The following is a 13,306-nucleotide window of genomic DNA, read 5'->3' as shown; positions in this document are numbered from 1 at the left end:
CTAGTCAACTACATAATACTATTTCCATTTGCTGATAGTGATGATGCTCTATTATGTATATCTGGTAGGGATCACCTCACATCTTATTTTATCACTGGAAATTCCTACTTAATTTTTCACCTTAATTAGTTTATTTATACACATTATAATATCTGCTGTACTATTAATTTCTGAAGTGCAGAATCCATGTGTGACTAATCTTCCTAGCCTTCAGAGTAAACCAAAAAAGAGAAATTAATGTTGATTTTTGGGTTCTATAAACTCATTAGTTCAATTAATCATCACCTTAAAGCTGAGGAAGCTAAAGTTGAAAAAGGTTTTGCCACCTATAAATCGAGCCCTGAACTCATAGTCAGTTCTGGATCATCCCAAAACACATGTGCTATTTATCTCTGTATTTTACCTTATAACATAATCAATATCTGATGATAAGTACTTAGTAACTTTTTGTGGAATAGATGGCTGTTATTGAGCAAATCCCCAATTTAAGTTAAAGCAATGTGTGCACCCACTTTAGAGAAGGGAAGGGAACCTTATTTAAATTTCAATAGCAGAAAATATACATGAATAGTCAAACACGTATTAAATAAAGGGATTAGCCACTGTAGGTTGTATAACTGGAATGGATCAAGCTGCTTAATCATTATCACTCTTACCATTATGAAATTAAGTAAATGTGAAATGGTCTTACAGGATAATGTAGCCTCTATTTTTTAATGAATTCATATTAAAATTAAAAGTTAAATAGGTAGTATTGGGAAACTTCAATTTTATGTCACTGAAATCTGATATTTTTAAAGTATATGTTTCCTCATATACTTACCTAGTTTTGTTTGGCAGCTAAAGTTTTATAACAGTCATTCTTAAATGGAGAATTCTAAAATCACTAAAGTATCTATGTGATTTCCAACTTTTAACAAATTGTATTCTGAACTATTGCCATAGTTTGGATTAATAAATTTTTCCCTTCACTATCAGTGCTGATAAAGTAACAATTATACTTGGGTTGTATTATAATACTTGAACTCTCTTGAAAGACTAATCTCTGATGACTAGTTTAAAAGTAGAGTATCTTCCTATTATTTTATTGTTGGTATTTAAACTTGGCCTGCCATTAATGTTATCTGTCAAGAAATAGTCTATCAAAATATAAAATTTCTTTTGTATCATCTTAACATGGTTAGGTTTTCAAGGCAGATGTGGGTATTTTCCATTTAAAAATGGGAACAAAATTATATTAATGTGTCTTTGTTTTATACTATGTAATTCGTAAAAAACTGTTTTGTTGAGTTATAGTTTATATACTTTACAATCTACTCATTTAAAGTGTGCAATTCAGTGTTTTTTAGTAAATCAAAGAGTTGTTCAATATCATCACAATATAATTTGAGAACATTTTAATCTGACAAAAACTCCATACTCATTAGTAGTCACTCCCCACTCCAAATTTGCTTCCTCTGTAACTCTAGGTAACCACTAATATGTCTCTATGTCTCTATAGATTTACCTATTCAGAGCATTTCTTATAAATGGAATCATACAATAGATAGTCTTTTGTTACCGGCTTCTTTCTTTTGGTATCTTTTCAAAGTTCATCCATGTTGTAACATGTAGTTTATTCCTTTTTATGGCTGAATAATATTCCATTGTATGGATATACCTAAATTTTGTTTATTCATTCATCAGTTGATGGACATTTAAGTTGTTGCCTCATTTGGCTCTTATAAATAATGCTGCTATAAACATTCATGTACAAGTATTTATAAAGACAGACATTTTTTCATTTCTTTTGTGTATGTACTTGGGGTGAAATTGCTGGGTCATATAGTAACTCTATAGTTAACCTTTCAGGAATTGCCAAACTATTTTCCAAAGCACCTGTAGAATTTCACATTCTTACATTTGATGTACAATTTCTCTACAATTTCATCAGCACTTATTATTACCTATCTTTTTTTATTAGTCATTCTAGTGGATGTGAAATGGTATATCATTGTGGTCTTGGCTTGCATTTTCCTAATGGCTAAATGATGTTTTTATCTTTCATGTGTTAATTGGCCATTTATATATCTTCTCTGGGGAAATGCCTATTCAGATTCTTTGCCCATTTTTAATTGGGTTGTTTAACTTTTTTATTATAGAGTTGAAAGAGTTCTTTATATATTCTGGATATAAGTCCTTATCAGATGTATGATTTGCAAATATTTTCTCCCATTCTATAGGGTGCCTTTTTACTTTATTTTTTTTATTGCTCCTGAGACAAAAGAGTGCTCGATACTTTCTTGATTGTGTACTTTGAAGCACAAAGCTTTTATATTTTGATGTAATCCAATTTATCAATTTTTTTATTACTTGTTTTATCTGTTGGAGTTGTGTCTGAGAAACCGTTGCCAAATTCAAGGTTATGAATATCTGTGCTTACTCCTGAGAGTTTTATAGTTTTAACTCTTACATTTAGTAGTATGCATTTTGAGTTATCTTTTTGCATGGTATTGAGGTAGGAGTCCAATTCTCTTCTTTTGCATGTGGATATCCAGTTGTCCCCAAACCATTTGTTGAAAAGATTATTGTGTTCCAATAGTAATTCTCAGATGTCAACTGAGTGTCCTATCATTCAGTTCAATCTGGCAGTATCTGGAATTAGCATCAGATCCCAGGAATTAAAGAGTAAGGTCCTCAATGACTGCCCTTACTTCAGAAGGTAACTGCGAGTGGGGTCCCCAGGCATTGGGTACTTCTGCCTGGCAGAATTGTCTACAAATGTTGGAGTTCTCACGACACTCCTTCAGCTTCAGTAATTCACTAGAATGACTCATCAAACTCATGAAACTGCTATACTTATTATTAATGTTTTATTATAAAGGCTTCAAATGAATAACCCAGATAAAGAAATACATAGGACAAGTCTGGAAGGGTCTCGAGCACAGGAGTTTGCTTTTGTGGAGTCAGGGTGTACCACCCTCCCATACATCAATATATTCACCAACCAGGAAGCTCTCTGAGTCTCATTGTTTTAGAGCTTCTCTTGAGGTTTCATTACATAGGCATGATGGATTAAATCATTAACCTTGTGATTAAACTCAATCTCCAGCCCCTCTCCTCTCCTCAGAGTCTGGGATGGTAGGGTCCTGAAAAGTTCCAGTCCTCAAATCACATGATTGCTTTTTTTCACAACCTTTTCCAGCCTGAAGCTATGGAGGGGCTCTGTTATGAGTCAAGTCATAGCATAACAAAGGCATATCTATCACTCAGTGAATTCCAAAAGTTTTTGAAGCTCTGTGGCAAGAAACAGGAAGGTAGACGAGATTTCTTTTTCTTTCTTTCTCTTTCCCTTTCTTTCTCTCTCCCTTTCTTTCTTCCTTCTTTCCTTCCTTCCTAATAGTGTTTTCAGTGAATTCCTTTAGATTTTCTAAATAAAAATAATATTATCTATAAATAGATGGTTTTATTTCTTCCTTTTCAATCTGGATTTTTTTAATTCCTTTTTCTTTATTGACAAACCTGGCTGTAATCTCCAGTACAATGCTGAATAGAAGTGGTATGAGTATACATTCTTGTTTTATTCCTGATCTGGGGGGAAACCAGTCAGTCTTTTACCATTAAGTATGATAGTTGTGGGGTTTTTTTTGTAGATGTTCTCTGTATTAGATTAAGGAAGTTTTCTTCTATTGTTAGGTTATTGAGTGTTTTTATCATGAAAAGGTGTTGGACTTTTGTCAAATGTTATTCACATCTATTGAATGATTGTATGATTTTATATTTTATTAATATAGTGTGTTCCATTATTTGATATTTAAATGTTAAACCAATTTTATATTCCTAGGATAAATCCCAACAGGTCTTGGTGTATTATTTCTTTTTACTGTTTTATATACTTTAAAAGAATTTAGGTACTCCAGAAGTCACCCAAAATTATTGAGGCTTTTAAAAATGAAAAATCTTTATAAACTAATAATCAAAAGTTATGCAAGTAGTCTGGGCCTAGATCACCTCCAAACCTGTGATTACAGTATGTAAGACCAATATCCTAGAAATAGAATTCTATTTTCCTAAAAGTATCATTTTTAAGTCTTTTAAAAATACCAGCTACATAATCCAGTTAATGACACAGGTAACTCCACCATCCCAGGACATAAAATTTATATAATTTATATTTATACAATCTAATAATCATGTTGCAGTGTCACGCAAATCATGAACACATGTTTGAACATTTTGAAACGATAGAACTAAACATTTTGGGGACCAAAGCTTAAAAAGGTAGAATAGGTGATGAACTTATCCTTATAAAAATTATTCTACATCTGTGAGGAAATAATAAAATCATGATAAAATAGTTATACGTATTGATTTTGGGGGGATTTCTGAATTCATGACAAAATGAAATGAAACCATTTTATAGATCAAGAAAATAAGCTTCCATAAGGGTTGATAAATTTCCAAAGACATATAGCTCTTTTGTCATAGGACCAATGATTAAACCATGGTTTTTGAGTCATGTAGGTGGCTCAGTCTGTTTAGCATCGGACTCTTGATTTCAGCTCAGGTTATGACCTCAAGGTTGTGAGATGGAGCCCTGCTCTGCACTGGGCATGGAGCCTGCTTAAGATTCTCTTTCTCCCTCTCCTTCTGCCCCTCCCCCCTTCCCTCTCTAAAACCAAAACAAAACAAAACCCCCCAAACCCCCAAAAAACAAACCTGTTCTTTATCACACTGGACTATGACTATGAAAGAGCAACTGGGTATAAATAAGGTGTTTCTGCTTTTATTTTGCTGTTTTTATTCGTACTGTTTTTAATCTAGAAATTATCCAGTGAGTTTGTAAACTTTTATTCTTATACAACTTACTGTGCTAGTATAACATAGCACTGTGCCCTGATAAGTAATAGTCTGTATTTAATAAATCTTAATGACCATTAGGATGTTTTCCATAGTACTCTAGCTGTAAGGAATGTTGCCTTATAAGTGTATTTTAAGTTAACCCAAGGAATATAAAGAAGGTTACAATTGTTTTTCTCTATAAAACTAGGCCCAGAGTTCATATTCATGCATGTGCTTATATGAATAAATTAATAATATAAAGATTTTTAAAAGCGATTTAATTGATATAGCTCCAAAATAACTGGTTTGCATTTTTACGTTTCAACTGTCATTATATCTTGACTGTCATTTATAAAATTCGTTTTTTAGTTGTTCATTCATTATGCATTCATCAACCACTAACTGGCACAGTCTTATTTGTCTGACTGTGTGGCTGTGAATCTGATCTAGAAAAAGTTGTTATGATGAAATTATTTAACATTTCTTCCAAAGTTTTGTAGTAGAAACTTTGTTTAACTCTACAATGTTTGGAATTACTTTGATTTCTCACTACTTTTCTTTCCTTTATTTTATTTTTTTTTAGCTTTACAAGAAATAGATAACATCAAGGACATCGGGAGTGGGAGAGATTGGACTGGGAGACTCAGCAGGTCAGGACATTTGCTTTATCATTTGCTGATCATTCTTTTGCCATCAATTCTAGAGTTCTCAAGTCTCTTGCCACTTGTTTATTGCTTGGACATGCTTACTTGGTATGTTCTCAGTTTTGCAAATTGTGACTAACACCTTTATGTAAAAAGTTCAGCATTTGGGTATCCTTTTTTTTTAGGATTTGAAGATTTAAAAAAATAATTCAAATAAATTTTCAGGAATAGAAGAAAATTTCTTACCTAATAAGTTGTATAAATACCCGGATTTCTATTATTCTCACATAAACTGTTTTTGAATGAAGATTTCTTGATAACTTTTCCAGAATCAAAACTTTAAACATATAAGATGTTAGTAAGTAATTGTAGTAACATTAAGTAATTGTAGTAACACTTGGGTCATGAAAGTCGTTTCCTTTCTTTTCTGCTATAGTCTCTGGGCTTGGATCCACCTCTAAAAGCTCTTGACACTTCAGAGTCAATCTACTTGCTTACATTAATCTTAACTCCTGAATGTTGACTACCATGTGTAAAATGAAGTTTAATTAAAATACAATTTCTATGTAAATGGAAAGATCCCAATAGTCAAATGGTCACCATTGTGGAAAGTTTAGTTAGTCCCATTCCTTGGTCAGCTGAAGCCATGCTGGCCTTTGGGATCTCCATTGCCCTGAGTGTCCCCGTGGGTGACTGATGGGTTCGTGTTCATCTCCTGCTTCAAAGAAGTCTCCAAGTTGTCTTGAATAGTGATTACATCTCTCAGTATAATTGCTTAGTTTTTTATAGGAGCTTGGGGATCCTTTACCTCTCTGTCACGGCTATCACTTCCACAACTCTCCTGGAGTATAACTTAACTCCTCCACATCCAGGTTTTTTATAGAGCAACTTCTATTGGGTTTTTTCAGTTTTAATCACAGAGGGATAGATGCTTTTGTCCTTCAGTCTGATCACATCTCTTCTAGTAAAAAGGCTTATTCAGAAAGGAGCTAAGCTTAAAGTTCTTCTGCCTGGATGATTCAGGGATTTAGTTATTTCTTAGCATTAGCATTAGAGACCAGACAGATTATTATTGTTAGGTATTGAGAGAACACTAGCCTCCAGCTTAAAGGAGAGATAATTTCAAGTATCTCTTGATGCAATGCATATGCTCAAGTCTCTGTTCTTAGCTAACTTAGGTATAAGTCCTGCAAAAAAGTATAAGTGGACCCATGCAGTTCAAACCCACGTTGTTCAAGAGTCATCTGTATGTGTTAATAAAGATATGTACTAAGAAGTAAATAAAGCAGAGTAAATAGAGAATGATGGAAGACTGTTTCAGATATGTCTGAGGAAGGTGTTTCTGTCAAGGGGAAAATGAAGCACAAACCTAAATGGAGAGAGGGAACCATACAGATATAGATGGGTAAAGAGACACTCCTTATACTTGGTATGTCGAAAGATTGTCAAGAAAGGGAATGTGGCAGGGAAAGAGTAAGGAGTGGACAACTAAGAGTTGAGAATGGGAAGGATAACATGGTGTTTATCACAGAGAGCTTGGTAGAGCTCAGTAGGACCTTGACTATCATTCTGAGTGAGACGGAAATCATTAAAGAGATTTTAGCCAATAAGGGATATCACGTGGCCCACATGTTTTAAGGATCACTCAGACATACTAGGTATGTAAAGCATTTTAAAATTTTCTCTTTAGATACAGAATATAAATTATGAATGAAAATAGACTTAAATTAACAATGATCAGGGCAATTGTCTGATCTGGATAGATCAGGATATTGACTGATGATTGTGTTCCAGGAGCTATAGTGCAGCTCTCATTTTTCTTTTCCATTTCCTTAATTTGCATAATTCTTTTGAATTTGAATCGTGTTTTTTGGCAGTGTATAATAACTTATTGTTTTATAATAGGGACATTAATGACAATGATATGTAATATTTAAAAATTATGTGCATCTGACTGTTGCTTTGCATACTGATTTCCCCATTTGTTTGTCATTTATAATTTCAACCAAAACTACATAGCCTTGTCTAAGTCCACAGACAAGTCATGAATTTTTTCTTCTATTTGTACGGGGAGAGGCTTGAAATTATGTGATAGTTTTATTACAATTATCACATGATCTATTAGACTATTTATGAAGAGGAAGCATGGAGTATTTAAAAGAAAAAACTTAGTAGGATTTAGAGGGCATAAATTCTGGAACCAGCTCTGAAACTTACCAGCTGAATTGGGGTCTTAAACATGTTTGCCTAGAAGTGATCAATACGGCTTCCCCCACAGGGAGAAGCGTACTGTTCTGTTATCTCTGCAGTTCTTTTACAGTTGTTAAGCCAGTGTGCACGTACTAGATGGTAAATAAAAATTGTTTGAATTAAGAGTTACCTACACTAAAAGTGGCCATTTTCAATATAAATGAGAAAATAAGGGAGATTATCTCATATAAACAACAGAGGAAAATCCCCATATTTGTTTTTGTAAAATTTATCAGTTAAGAGAAGATACTATTGATACTTGGAAGGAAGAGTTGCCTCTAAAATTCTCATTACTATCCTGTAAAAGCATCCAAGTAGTATGAAAAGAGGAATTTAGGGGTTGCCTTCTGTTATCAGTCTTGTGGCAGCAGTTTCCAGCTGCCAAATAATGGTTTACCATAAAGCTTTCAAACCTTTAAATCAATACATTAATAAACTGTTTTAAAATGATAACTAAGCTTGTATCTAAGCTATCAGAATATTCATGCAATAAATACAAATTTTTACTTATTCTAAATTCTTTGCTTTTTAATTGTAAGAATCACTTTTATGATTAAATGAGAAATAAAGAAATTATTCTGTGAATTATATACTGAAGGAGAGGGCATGCCTACCTCAACTTCACATAGACACCTGCAATTCTCCTTGAGTCTGGGGGTGATTCAGGTCTTTCTCTGCCACAGGCAGTGCAGGAGGTTTTCCTTCTCCCAGAAGGGCCAGTTCCTCCACCTATGCTTACGCCTCACTTCTTTTGGCAGTTCCAGAAATGCTGATTCTTCAGTATAAAGAAGCTTCAGCTTCTTTACTAGAAGCTTTAATATTTATAGGTACTGAAATTTCCCACCTTAAAATAAATAAATTGACAAAAACTTCCCTTTTATCGTACTTCTTTCTCTGGCCACCACTCCCTTCATACATGTTTCCTGAACTTTCAGCTTCCTGCCTCCGTTTTCGTTCTTCCTACCCACTCCCCAATCCTCTTCACTTCTCTCATGCCAGGTCTTGCTAAGGTATCAGTTACTTCCATCACACTAAATTCAAATGACAATTTTTAGTCATTATCTTATTTGGTCCTTGAGTTCATTCAACTGCCTGAATGACTCTACATCCTCCATCACACTTTTTTTTTTTGAAAGACTCTTTTCTCTTTGCTTTTTGATGGGAATGAATCTGTTTTGTTCTCTACTATCACCCTAACACACCTTTCAAAGTGCTTTGCTTGTAGTACGTGTTGAATGAATTTAGACTGAAGATCGAATACCAAATATTATAATGTGAGATATAATGGCGTAAAGACTAGACAAGAGCTACAACATAACATTCTACGAGGGTTGGAAGAGAAAGAAAGTTTCATTCATAGGCAAGAGGGCACTTGAGCTGGGTCTTAAAGAATGCATGTGATTACCCTAGCAGAGATCTTAGCTACAGGGGGAGAGGGGAAGATTGCCTAGTATATATTTAAGATCCTGGTGTCTGAAGTGTCTCTGGGCTTGAGTAAGTTTTCATGCAGCACAAGGTATACAAAAAGGGAATAATGACTGTAAAGATATGTTGAACTCTTTACAACACAAAGAGACTTTACAATTCAAGGTCTTTAAAAAGGACTTTGACTCTTACTTTGGTGCTTTCACTTTTAATTCAACATGACTTGGGAAGTTATTGAAAATTTTTGTTTATTTGTTTAGAGAATATAGGTGATGATTAGGTCTGTGCCTTGTATTAATTAATGTGGTGGCAGTATGGGATTGACTGAAAGGGGAGAGGTTATAAGGGGAGGAGAGGAGACCAGTACAGTCATCAAGCAAGAGATTCAGAAAGCTGGGATCAAGATAAAAACACCTGGGGACAAATACAAGCAGAAATACAAAGATGGAATCAATAGAGTTTAACTTATTAGAGCAGTAAGGGATGAATTTAAATCTTGAGTAACTGAAATAAAAGTCATGCAAACCATGGATGTAGGAAATGAGAAAATGTTAGTTGTTTTTACTTACTTACTTATATTTTTGTTAGTGGAGAGACATGGATTGTTTTGAGAGTCTTAACATTTGCGATGCCAGTGTTGAAGAAGTATCCATGCAGAGATTCTGGAACATGACAGGAAAGTTGAGGATGAAGCTATATGAATTTAAACTTGACAGCACAAGTTTCCTCTTTAGTGGAAGAAGGGCAATCCAGGCTGAGGGAATACCCTGAAAGACCAAGGGTCTGAATGCCATGTGGAATTTTGGAGAAAATCAAATGGAATAGTCAAAATACAAGAAAATCTGAAGTTTGAATTGTAGGTCTGCTGCTTGACAAGCTGTGTGGTTCTGAAGTAGGCTTTGGTTTATTTATTCATTTATTTCATTTTAATCTCTGCACAGGCCTGGCCTGAGTGATCTGCAAATAGTAGACACTAAATGCAGGCTTTTATGGGGATATGGAATATAATCATTTCTGAATTATAGAATTTTTTGAGGAACTGAAAATTATTTAGGAGTCCATTCATTTGATTGTGCATTCATTCATTCATTCATTCATTCATTCATATATTCTTACTGAGTCTTAACCTGTGGCAGGCAATTTTATTTATATTGCCTGACTTTTTCTCCATCCCGTACTTGACTAGAATTTTCACTGATTGAACTGAGCATATTATTCTCTGTCAGCTACAGGAAAAAAGACTGATTTAGATCTTGTCTCTCTGTGGCATCATGCCTTTTCCACAGCTCAGACCAAGTGTCCTCTTCCTTGAGTTGGTTGGAGTAGCTATAAAAGGAAGTGATGGAGAATGTTGTTCTTACTTGTACACTAACAGGAAGTACATTCATTGTGCCGATTCCCTGTAGACACATAGAGTAAAATATTTAACTCACGGATGATTGAAATCATCCTCCTTAACAGTAGTTAAACATGCCGATGTTATAGAGATCTGACAAATGCAACTATTATCATGTGACTACCGAGAAGAAGTTTTTGGACAGAAGTGCCAGTCAGAGGAGGGGAGCCCTATCCCTGAATGCTGAATGAGTGCTTGCCTGGGGTGTCCCCAGGAACAGGAGCTGACACAGGTGTTCAGCACAGTTGCTTCCTGCTTCCCATCAAGAAAGATGGGGGGTTCTTAGCACTGCTGGTTTGTGGCACTCAGCATATTTGGCAAGCAGTCAGCCCTGGCTGTGGATTTCCCTGGGGAAAACAAAAGCCACAGGGGAGTCATCAGTGTGACCTTCTGCTGGGTAGTTGGCACACGGTTGCACCACAGGAGGGCTTTCAGTTGTCATTTTCTGAACGGGGAGATATCAGGTGCTGATGGAGGCTCCCCATTCAAGGTGGGAAGCAGAGAAGGAAAAAAAATATTGTGCAGAAGCTTACCAAATAATTCCCAGTCATGAAGCTTAACACCAGCTGATCTGCTGATAAAAGGGATTTTTTGGGGGGGGAGGGAGGGAGTTTCTTTGGTTCTGTAAGCACAATTACAAGCGTTCCTATTTAAGTCTGACCCATCATATTGAAATGCTGTCACTAGTATCATTAGCAAGTAAAGTGTTGATAACATAGTCAAATGCACAGCAGAGTTCTGGCTCTTAAGTGTCTGGACTAACTCCCAATATTAGGAATAGGAGTCAAACTGCCATCACTTTTCCTGTGCTAACAGACGCCCTGCCATTAGCAGTCTGAAGGCAATCTTAATAAAATACATAGCCCTGCTGAGTTGGTCTCAAAAGATAAATAAGCAATGCAGAAAAGAAGCTTTTGTTTAAAAGTAATTATTTAAACTATGCATTACAGGTAATTTTCTTTTACCAGTAAGGCAAATGCTGTCAGAATTTCAATAATGATTTGGTGGCACTTATCTAAATAGCGTGATATTGTCATTTCTAAGAGTTAAAGCATCGCTTTATTTTCACTTATATACAAAATGAGGGTGAATTGGATTCAGGTATCCTATGCATGTGTTTTACAGTTTATATTACATTTTTTGGGTGAACAGTGTTGTATTCTTAGACAGATTTATGGAAATGTAACAAGCTGGTGATAGAGTTCTGGGAACTGCAGACTTGACTTCCAAACACAGATTAGAACAGGAGGGCAAAGAACATCTTTTTATTTTTCCTTTGCTGTCAGAAAGGAAATCACATTTCAGTCTTTTAAAAACTCTTTTAAATAAGATGCTTGCACATAAACCACAGTCACAAGGGTATAATAAATGTGTGCATGGAGCAGAGGAGCCAAAGCTTTGTTTGCCAAAAGGTAAAAAATCTCAGAAAGCTTTTTCAGAGTCTATTCGCAAACCATTAAAACCACCACCTTTCCTTTCCTTCTTGATTGTGACACAATGGCCTGAAATCCTTAATATAGAATTAGCTCTGGTCTCACCATAGGCAGAATAAAACTTGCCTATGTAAGTGTGATGTAAGGTGCGTCAGGAAGGCTTCTATTTCCATCTGCCATCCAGGAGAAAGGTAAGCAGGATGTGCTTTAGAATGAGACAGACCTCAGTTCAAATCCTACTCAAATCCCAAGTTGGGTTTTTTTCCCCCCATAATATATCATCTTAGACAAGTTATGTGTCTTCTCCAAGTCTTTGTTTTCTGATCTATAAAATGGGGTAATACTAAAACCAACTTTGTGTGATTGTTATCAGGATGAAATAAGGCAATATATGTAAAACATGTAGGATGTTATATGGCATAGAGGAAAGACTGAAAAAATATTTCTTTTTATTTTAATGATCTTTTAACAAAATTTCATCAATGTTATATGTTGATTGTGCTAGGAGTTGAAATAAACGTGTTGCTGAATAAAGTCTAATGTAAGACAAACATGTGAGCAGATAACTGTAATACTGTGTGTCAATTGTAATGTTGATATGGCACTTGGGGACATAAAGGACGCAGGGCTTAATCTTGGCTGTGGGAAAATTGCTGTGGAATCTTGGTTTGTTGAGCTTTCAAAGTGAAGATGCTAAGCTATATACTTCTATCTTGAGCTGTTGTGATCAAAGGCAACCATTTTTTTTTTAATGATTTCTCCAGCTCTTTGTTCTTTCTGTTCTTCTTCCTTTACATTTATGTAAACCTTTTCTTTGATTGTTAGCACCATGGTTAGATAATATCTATAGTTAGAGAGAAGACATAAACATAAATCAACCCCTCAAATGTTGCTCATCATCTGTCCTAAAATGATATGGAGGAAAAGATAAAAACATAAGCTTTATTCTCATACATTGCTAATGGGAATGAAAGTTGGTACAAATCCTTTGGACAAGAATTAAGCAATATTTAACAAATTTACATATACATACCATTTAACCCAGCAATCCGATTTCTGGGAATTTATTCTGAAGACACACCTTCAACAATATGAAAATCATAAGCTCGAGGTTATTGATTGTGACATTGTTTATAATTGTAGGATATTAAAAACTACCTAAATGCTCAGGAGAGTAGTTGAATATACTAATACGCTATGACATCTCCATATAGTGAGGTACCATGCAATTGTAAAAAGAATGAATAGATATAGAGCAATTTTTCAGGCTATACTGCCAAGTGTAAAAGTGTGCAGAGAAGTACATTACCTAGAATGAAAGGGAAATAAGAAAATAT

At 34.8% G+C, this 13,306-nt stretch overlaps 1 protein-coding gene across 1 annotated transcript in view; it reads left to right on the top strand.

The window, feature by feature from the left end:
- Positions 1–13,306, top strand: part of SOX5 (SRY-box transcription factor 5) — a 1,012,050-nt gene that overhangs the window by 340,742 nt on the left and 658,002 nt on the right. The window contains exon 5 of the mRNA XM_088025573.1: positions 5,405–5,471. The gene's annotated coding sequence lies outside the window, so the exon portion shown is untranslated. The remainder of the gene's footprint in view (positions 1–5,404; positions 5,472–13,306) is intronic.

Source organism: Eumetopias jubatus, unplaced genomic scaffold (genome assembly GCF_037043125.1).
Source record: "Eumetopias jubatus isolate StellerSeaLion01/CBP00866 unplaced genomic scaffold, mEumJub1_p1.0 scaffold_8, whole genome shotgun sequence".
In the NCBI taxonomy this organism is placed as follows: Eukaryota; Metazoa; Chordata; class Mammalia; order Carnivora; family Otariidae; genus Eumetopias; species Eumetopias jubatus.
This window is presented reverse-complemented; position numbering and strand designations above follow the sequence as displayed.